At 51.8% G+C, this 9,965-nt stretch overlaps 1 long non-coding RNA gene across 1 annotated transcript; it reads right to left on the bottom strand.

The window, feature by feature from the left end:
• Positions 1-373: 373 nt before the first annotated feature.
• Positions 374-9,410, bottom strand: LOC115030884. Its single transcript, XR_003836467.1, has 4 exons — positions 9,269-9,410; positions 8,377-8,643; positions 1,334-1,430; positions 374-658 (listed from the first exon to the last, which is right to left on the bottom strand). It is a non-coding gene; the product is annotated as an uncharacterized LOC115030884 (long non-coding RNA).
• Between the last annotated feature and the right edge of the window lie 555 nt (positions 9,411-9,965).

The raw sequence follows: 9,965 nt of genomic DNA, 5'->3' as shown, positions 1-9,965 counted from the left end.
GGGTCAGAGCCAGGAGGCTGACCCATGGGACAGCTCTCTGTGTGCTCCGTCATTAGGAAGGGGCTTTTATTCCTCCTAACACCAATGATAAATCAAGAAGTGCAATGGTATGGGCATAAAAATGTCATATCCAGATGATATAGTATAGGAGGCTAAAGAGATGGAGCACAGTTAAGCGCGCGGCTGCAAGAGCAGAGGGCCTGGGTTTGATTCCTAGCACCCACACACATGGCAGCTCACAACCATCTGTAACTTTAGTCCTGGGAGATCTGACACCCTCTTCTGGCTCCCATGGGGACTTCACACACATGGTACACAGCCATACCTACAGGTAAAACACCCATATACATATAAACTAAAAGATAAATAAACCCACTAGCAACAACAACACAAAGAATCATCCCCAGAAACCCCAGGGCCTGTGCAGGTGAATCTTAAAGGACCAGCGGAGCCTATGCAGTAACAAGCATCCTGGCGGACAGGCAGATGGAGACAGATGTAAGGCAGGCACACAGCATAGGCTGGGAGGGATGCGTCTACGAACCCAGGCAGTCTTTGGAAGCTGAGGCAGGATCCCTTCACAGAGACTACAGATGGGTGGAGTCTGCTGTGTTGCAGACGTTGGCGTCTATCAGTGGTTAATTGCCTGGACACACTCCTGAAACAAAGAAAGGGGTGTAGAAAGCAGGGTGAGAGCCTCTGGTCGGCTGCTATAATGCTGCTCTCTCAGTCCCCTTCTTAGACAAACACACACTCCCCCATTCCCAACTCTGCAGTCAGCTGAAATGCAGCACAAGTAAATACCACAATCACACTGACACGCCCAAGGAGTGGAAGCAGGCATCGTTGTCAGCTGACCACACTTCTTACCCTGACACTGGAGGTGACCTCCACTGCACCGGATTGTACCTCACACTCAATGACAACCCAACTAGGGAAGGAAGTGTGGACCCTCAGGGACTCAGGCAGCCGCACAGAAGGGAAGGCGAGGTCTGCTGAGATCACATTCACACAGGATCAGTGGCAGCAGTGAACATATTTCAGAACACACGTGGGCATGGGTAAAAAGCCCCGTGGCCCAAGGCTGAGCCTTTAGGCTGTTGAGCACACCACAGTCCACTGACTCATGTTCAGTCTGGCTCAGGAAGAAGAGGTGACTTTGTGTTTAGCCTGGTAGAATTGTTTTGCCTTGTTTTTGTTTGGCTTTTTGGACATAGCGTCTCACAGAGCCCAGGCTGGCCTCAAACTCAATACACAGCTAAGGATGACCTTGAATTCTGACCTTCCCATTTCCCTCCCCTCATCCCCAGATTACAAGTATATACCACTGTACCTGGGTTATGTGGTGCTGGGGATCTAGTCAGGGGGCCTGTGCGTGCCAGGCAAGCCTCTTGCTGGACATGTGATTTCAACACTCAGGAGTTAGGAGTCTGAAACAGGTTGAATCTGAGCTTAGCAAGCTCTTATCTCAAAACAATTCCCTCCCTTGTTGGGACATGGGTGCTAAAGACTTCTCCTGATCACTTTACAGAAATGAGCAGCTGGGGTTTGAGAGCCAAGGAAGAGGCCTGTGGGATCAGAGGCCTCCAGGAGCAGAGCGAAGGCCCAGGTCAGCATCGGGAGGGATGCCAGTGGCTTCGGTACACTTGAACATAGGAATTTGCAAAGCAACTGAGTGTCCTTCACCTGTTCCCAGGTGACTCTAGATAAGACCTCGATGACAACTCTGAACAGGGCCCGGGGAAGCTGTGCTAGGACTCCTAAACCAGGAGAGAGTTGACAAGAATGTGTTCTTAAAGCCACTGTGTTTGTGCTGATCTGATACACAGCAATGGGAAACTTTCACAGCCCACCACAAGGACAGCAGTGATGCTGATGATGGATCCCACCAATCTTGTGGTCTGAGCTTCTAGGTACCTTTGCAGCCATTTGGCTCCTTCACCGAGCCACACTGACTCACACAACATGAAGCCAAGCCGGCTCTACTGTGCCTACACTTATTCCTGACGATACGACTCAAAACAGGGATACATCGGGGACTTGAGAACATCGATACAGCATTAGATAAGGTAATGGCTGCCATTCTTGCCGGCGCTTGTGTGAAGGAGCTCAACAAATGCTTGTTCTTTGTGTATTATTTCACTCTGTCAACGTGGCAACACTCTAAAGCTTGTGAGGGCATGCACATGCGCACGCACACGTATGAGCGCATGCATGTGCGTAGGAACGAAAGCACACACACATACACACAGCCTTGGATATGGGTGGACTTGGTGTTTGGGAATGAATAGCCCTCCTCATCTGAATCTGAACCACCTAGCCACTCTGAGGGGGAGACCAGAAGGGAATGATTCATGGCAAGATGGGTCTAGCTGTCTGGAGAGATGCTGAAGCCTGGACCAGGGTTCAGGAACTGAGGACTGGGGGCTAAACCACACCCAGACGATGTGCTTTTAGATTGTTCCACAGACATAAGTTAGTTTGATGCATATTTGAGGAAAAGTAGAAGGGTTCACCCTAGTGTAATAATTAGGCTTATGAGAAAACAAGTCACATGACTGAAAATGATTAGCAGTGAATGCAGAGAGAGAGAGAGAGAGAGAGAGAGAGAGGAGAAAGAACGACAGAGGCAGGGGAGACACAGAGACTCGCCCCAGCCCCACCCCATCCCAGTGTGGGATGATGTAGCTCATGAGTAGCTTCAAAGGAATGAACATGTTGCTCTTCTGGGGGTTTCTGAGGTCCTAGGGGCTGACCCCAGGGCCTTGCCCATACCATCATGCCATCATGGGGACTCAGTCTCTGGCTCTAGCTGGAACTAGTTATACATGCCAGCATGACCTTGGATGACAGGCACGGTGGCTTATGTCATCGATGGGAGGAAAGGTGGGTGTCAGCCTTGTCTACATTGAGAGTTCCAGGCGAGCCAGGGCTACAGAGCTAGGACGACATCATCACCACCACCACCATCATCATCAAAAGGAAAGAGAATAAGAATGACCTTGGGTCTTTCTGCCTCCACCTTCTGAGTTGTGGGATTATAGGAACGCACCAATTTATCCAATGGTAGGGGTCAACTGAGTCCAAGGCTTTGTGCGTGCCAGGCAGGTACACTACCTATGGGATTACATTCCCAGGTCTAAATGGTTTCTGAGGGCACAGCAAATTCCTTAGCAAATGCCTAAGTGGGGGCTCCTACACAGCTACTGGTCCCACAGACTAGCTGGGGTTCACACCTGAAATCAAAACAGACAGGACCAAATTCAGAGGAACCTGACCCTTGAATGGCTACTGTGTCTCAGTTCTGGCTCTGCAGGACCTGCTGTCCAGAGCAGAGAGAGAGCACCAGGAGGGACCCAACTGGATTCTCAGCACATCCTGAGCTGCTGCCTTCCAGTAAGGTCTCTAGAACCCATCCTCTGGCCAGAAAGACAGTACAGATCTGTCTGTAATCCTAGCTACTGGGGACTCAGAGGCCAGAGGCGGGATGACTTGATGGTTAGAGCATGTGCAGAGCAAGTGTGGGGACTGGGGTTTGGAACCCATGGAAGTGTGCAGTGGACATGATGGGCACCCGCAATTCCAGCTCGGAGAGCAGAGACAGGGAAACTCAACCCAGAGAGAGCTGGCTCTCAAGACTAACCGTGGGCTGGTGAGATGGCTCAGTGGGTAAGAGCACCCGACTGCTCTTCTGAAGGTCCAGAGTTCAAATCCCAGCAACCACATGGTGGCTCACAACCATCCACAACGAGATCTGGCGCCCTCTTCTGGAGTGTCTGAAGACAGCTACAGTGTACTTATATATAATAAATAAATAAACCTTTAAAAAAAAAAAAAAAAAACTAACCGTACATTATCAGTGAGCTCTGAGGTTGATTGAGAAACCCATTGAGTAAGATGGGGGAGCCATTGAGGACGGCTTCCACACACATAGGTACCCTGCATACCTGTGCTCATACACATGCAAGCATGTAACTAAATACGCATGCATGCATGCATGCATGATTTATCAGTGATGGGGTGCCTGACCAGCATGCGTGGGGCCCTGACTCCTGGGATGGGAGCTAAGGGGTGTGTTCACTTGAGGTTGGGGTAGAAGCTTTTGCAGCCCTGCACCATGACTGTGGGGACCAGTGGGGCCTCAGGATCCAGGACCTTAAACTTCCCTCGCTGGTTGCGTTGATAGGATGGCACTGAGCACAGCTACCATCACACAGTAGAGTGGGCGTGGCTGTCTTACCCGCTGTCATTCCTAGTCCATCTTAATAATGTCTCAAGACGAGGTGACGGTCTGAGGAAGCTTATCACTAGGTTTAAGGATCAAGACTGGGGTGGCACATGCCTTTAATCCCAGCATTTGGGAAGCAGAGGCAGACAGATCCCCATGAGTTCAAGGCCAGCCTGGGCTATTTCTAGGACAGCCAGGGGTACATAGGGAAACCATGTCACGAAACACCGAAACAATCCCAGCCTTGTTGGGAATGGAGACAGGAAGATCTCTGGGGTTTGCTGGCTCGTGGCAGCTCCAGGCTCAAGAGAGGGGGGTAGGAGAGGACACTTAAGGACCTTCCCTGGCCACTACGAGCTCACCCTTGCATGTGTGCACACACGTGCAAATACATGACACACACACACCCACAAGAAATAAAACCAAAGCCAAATAATTCTAAAAGGAACAAAGCCAACACTAGGGATGAAACACTGGGGTCAGTCAGCTAACACTGGGCTCCTAACACCACACACACACACACAAACATGAATACACATATACTACATACACACCCACATACCACACACACCCACACCACACACTACACATATACACCCATCCATCCCCACCCCACATACCCATACACACATACCACACACACAGGAATACACACACACACACACACACACTGGACATCTGCAGAGATACTTCTTTGTATTTTTAAATGTCATCTCTGGGCATTTTACTTAGTTTAAATATCTGCAACTCTAGATCCAAAAAAAAAAAAAAAAATCAAAACAGTAACTTTTAAGAAGAGGAAGAAAGAGAGAATCATTTGCAATGCAAAATAAAAAAAAAATCAATCAAACAAATAAAAACTACCCCAAACCCACTAGATTCTATCAGTGAGGACAGAATCCACTGTCTTAGGGGATGCGTGGAGCAGGGACATTGACAAAACCCGACCCCTGTGCCACCCCCAACCCCGCACCCCGGCCAAAAAGAGTTTCTCAGTTTGTATTCCTGGCATGTCCTAGAACACACCCTGTAGACCAGGTTGGCCATGAACTCACAGAGATCCTCCTGCCTCTGCCTCCCAGGTGCTGGGATTAAAGGCGTGCACCACCACTGCCCAGCCTTTGATGACTATTTTATACCACCGCTCAGTACACAGTACATCCTAACTTAAGCCCAATGTACCTCTCCTCTCCTCTCCCTCTGAGTCAGGGTCTTGCTCTGTAGCCCCATTTGTCTTCTGACTCTGATCCTCCAGTCTCAGCCTCCAGGTGACGGGATTATGGGCGTGTCGTACCCCACCCAGTTCATAAACCCAATTTCATGACTGAGGATCAAAAGCGGAAAAAGCTCGATTTCTTCTCCAGATTCACAAACCTAAGGACAGAGCTGGCTGAGACAGGACAGATCCTAGAGCCTAAAATCGTGTCTATCCCTGAATGGTGAGGCTCCAAAAGCGTTCTTAGATTCCCTGTGGAAGGAGAAAAATGAGCTGTACCATAGGTGCCCGTATGGTGAAACCTCCTGCTATGCAGCGGTCTGCTGGTCTGCTAAACCCTTGAGCCTGCAGGGCTGAGCTGTGCTCTCTGGGAAGAGTGGGTCTTCTGGCCACAAGGTTGCAGTCTAATCTCTTTTATCTTTCCTTCCAATACTTGTTACTGAGTGTCCTGCAAACTCTGCCCCCACCCGCCAGCCTCTCAGCTTCCTTGATATTTCTCAAAGACATCAAACACAGGCGTTTGCAAGTGCTGGCCCTTCTGTCTACAGAGCGCCCACCTTCCTCTGTCAGACTCACCCTCAGTGACTCTGCACACAACAACTGGTGAAGGAGTGAGCCTGCCCGCCTATTTTCTTGTCCATCTCCCAGATTTCTTGAAGTCAGGGGTCATGTGTCCTACAACCACAGCAGCCTCTTTTCGCCCTGGCATCCTGCTCTGCTGTCTAGGCCAATTACCAGTGGCAACAGTAGTACAGAACACTGGGAGGCTCGTCCTGGATGCTATGAGCAGTCAATCCGGGGGCTTGTCTAGCCTTTACCTGGTGATGTGTACCAAGGATTCGGGGTGAGAAGCAAAAACGTCCCTGTGGCTGCCAAGTCTGTTAGTCAAGGATCCTTGAGACTTTAGAAGAAAGCCAGATTGGCAGAGCAAGGGAGAGAGCCCACTGGTCTGGAGGCTGGTGTTGCTCAGGGGAATGGCCGATTACTAACATACTCAGCATCTGATATCAGTGGGTCCCGGGGTACCAGTTGATCCTGTCTCAAACAGCCCAAATGAACCTTCAAGATTAATATTTAAATGTACACGTTTCCCTCTTTCCCTACCATGGCCACACTGGCCATTACTGCGTAGTACTGTATAGCTCAAAGAACAGCCATTTGTCCCTGAGTTCTCTCGGAACGGCAGACAGAGGCAGGACTGGCCACACATAACACTGTGCCACTTTGTCCCTGGATGTGACATTTTATACAAGAGGCCCAGTCATGTCTAGATGTACGAGTCCAAGTATTGACTGTCAAGAGGCCACAGGTCCCAGGTCTCTGTAGAGCCCTGCCAGGCATGGGGTGGGGGAAGGGAATGGCAGTGTGTGTCCTATGGGTGCTACAAGATGCTTACCTAGTGCTTCGTAGCTGGACATTAGGGGGCTTAGAGGCCACTCAGGATGAATCCCTCCTTCATGTTTTGCTAATAAATGGAAACGTTCAAATTGCCTCCTTAATATTTAAAATATCATCCAAAAGAATGGAGGGATCTTGGCTTTGTTGAGGCTCGTTAAGGGAAGACTAATTCCTCCCAGTTGAAAGAATAGAATGTAAATTCCACCTCTGGCCAGGAGTGTATAGCTGACATCCTAAGCTACCCCAAAACATCACACTATCTTCTCCTCCTTTGAAGCGTTAATCCAGTGGGGCCTGCCAATCACCCGGCCAGAAGTCTACCCCTACCCCTCCCACATCCAGGAAACTGGATTCTCCTGACAACAGGCCAAGAAGACGGGAGGAATAATTATCCCCTTGATGAAACGATGCCCTCTCGTCTTCCTGGAAGCACCTCCCTCCAAGCAGCCCGCGCAAGCAAGCGAGCTTCCTCCATCTCACAAGGCATGGATGGCCCTGCAGGCTCTGCCTGCTCTGCCTTCTGAGTCCCAACTCACACCTCCTCTTTCTTGGTCACCTTTTCTCTTGATTACTGGCTGCAGCCCAAGCCTGCTTTCTGGCACCCTGGGCCTTCTTGCACTCTTTCTCTGAAGTCTTCCACCCCTGCCACACAGCTGCTTGCCCACCTCCATTGCAAAAGGCATGGCTTTCTCTCCTTCTCTCCCGTGTCCTCTTCCAGGGGCCCTCAGCAACACGTGCTGCTTGCCTGACACGTTGTTTTCTCTCACATCCCAATAAACTTGTCCTTGACCTGCCTTCCAAGTTTATGAAATTCTCCTATGAACAACACGAAGAACCCAAAAGGGAAACCTTTCACGTTAGCCGGGGAAAGGGGAGACCTGGGTTGGCCCCTGCTGCAAGGAGCACTAGACAATAAAGCTTTCAGGCTAGGCAGAGCCCCTGCCAGCAGGAGCACTCTCACCCACCTGGGAACCCCTCTGCTCCGACGTTAGAATAGGAATCTATGTGCAGGAGGCTGAGGCGGGAAATGCCTTGAGCTCAAGACTAGCTTGGGCTATACGCTACATGGTCACATACACACATACACACACACACACACACACACACACACACTTTCAGAACACAGCTTTAGTGACCCAAGCACTTTTTTTCCTGCCTAATAAATTTCTCAGTACAGCTCTGGGTGGCAGGGTCAGTGCCCCCATTTATGGGTGGGAAAGAGAACCTGGGAGTCTTCAGCTTTAGCCCAACTCCCAGATTGGTGAGCGCAGCCCGAGGGCGTCAGAGCCTTCTTCACGCCCAACAAAGATCAAAGAAGAAGAAAAAAATCGGCCCAAGCAAAACTCCCCCAAAGGAATCCTTTCTCTCCAGAGATGTTGATATCAAAGGACATTTTGTTACTTCTTGGAAATTCTTCGCCTTCCCAGGGCTGCACAACCCAGCAGTTTTCTGTAATTACCACTCAAGTACTCGGCCTAGTTCCCGACTCCTTCGCACACTTTCCCACAGACAAGCACACCGGTTCAGTGTTTACCTGAGCTCCACGGCGAGCAGGTGCGCAGACCCCGGGGCCCAGTAGCCCCCGGCCGTGGCTTCCAGGTTCTAGCAAAGTCTCCCAAAGCCCCCAATCTGTGCAATTACCGAGGGGAGCAGCCCTGCTCTGAACAAGTCCAGGCAAGCCCAGGCACAGCCCCTGCTCGATCCTCCTCCAGGCTGCCGGGATGGAAGCCGCGCCTTTCCAGCCAGGCTTCACAGGAGTTGGAATCGCTTTAAATGGTCGGTGTGGCCACATCTCTGTCACCTGGGAAGAAAAAGTGGGTCAAGGTGGGCGAAAGGCCGGGCGCGCGAGGGCGGTGCCAGCGAGCACTGCGGACGCCGGGGTCACGCCAGTCTATGCGTTGGCCAGGCGGGGAATGGGGGTGGGGGGTGGGGGTGGCCGGACATCGTAAGGGGCTCAAGCAGCCAGGTCCGGGTCCTATAGCGCAGGTTGCAGACATTGGGTCCCGCACCTCCGCCTCTGCTCTGCCCGGGTCCGCTCTTCCCCCAGCGAGAGCTCAGAGTTTGCGCAGCGTCCCTTGTCTTGCTCGCTGCCTAGTTCCAGGGCGCACCACCCTAAGGCTGATGCATGCACCCCGGGCCATCGCGATTCTTCCGGGTACCCCCTCGCCTCTCCGCAATGAGACCGAAACCTGAGTGGGCCTATAACAAGCAAATAGAAACCACAGGGACACCCAACACGCTACTCAGCCCGCAGGATAGCGCCCTAGGGAGAAGTCGGAAAAGTTCCACGTCCAGATCACTTAAATATGGAAGCGTCTTCTCTGAGCCATTGCCACCTCAGAGTGTTTCGGGTGTCCCTCGTAGCCCCAGGTTTTCATGCCAGGAACAACACCCTGCCGTGGCCCTGTGTCCTTTCCCCAACTCACCGTGTCTCCAGGTTGTGGCGCTGCGGGATTTTGTGTCGACCCAGCTCCGTAGGTCTTAAAACTCGGTGAGCCGGTCCCAGGAGTGAGGGAGACTTGCTGGGCGCATGGCGCTCTTGAGCCGGGAGCGCAGGGCAAGAGACCTCGAGTGGGGCAGGGCTTTTGTACAAACTTAGACTGAAGTACAGAGCAGAGAGCTGCAGGGAGGAGCCTGGGCAGCGAGCCAGGCACGCGCCTCCCATTTCTCACGCCTTCTTCTCTATCCAGGGCAGACGGCACAGGACCCCCTTGTGGGTTAGTAGAGAGGCTCAGTGTGCACAGCCCTGAAGACCACCTTGCCCTGTGGGAAAGGGGACTCCACCTATGATTCTGTCCCCTGCCAGTATGGATCTCGGGCTCAGCCAGGATGCTCCAGAGACAAACTGCCCTCGGCTCCATTGTGCCACAGGCTCTGTCTCCGCCCTGGGTAGTTGGTTATATGTCAGAAATCCCTTCATCAGCTGCAGACTCACACCGGTGCACGTTATCTCCAGTCCTCCACGCGCTTGGGATTCACACTTCAGCAGGGTCCCCGTGAGAGTGAGCGCCAAGCACAACCGTGAGGCTGAAGCGGTCCCGGGTCACCAGAGCAAAATTCTCTGCAGCAAGAGGGAGAGACTCAATTCCTCCAACACGGATGGGAAAGGGGTTCTTCTGAGGA

This window comes from Mus caroli, chromosome 4 (genome assembly GCF_900094665.2).
Source record: "Mus caroli chromosome 4, CAROLI_EIJ_v1.1, whole genome shotgun sequence".
Taxonomy (NCBI): Eukaryota; Metazoa; Chordata; class Mammalia; order Rodentia; family Muridae; genus Mus; species Mus caroli.
This window is presented reverse-complemented; position numbering and strand designations above follow the sequence as displayed.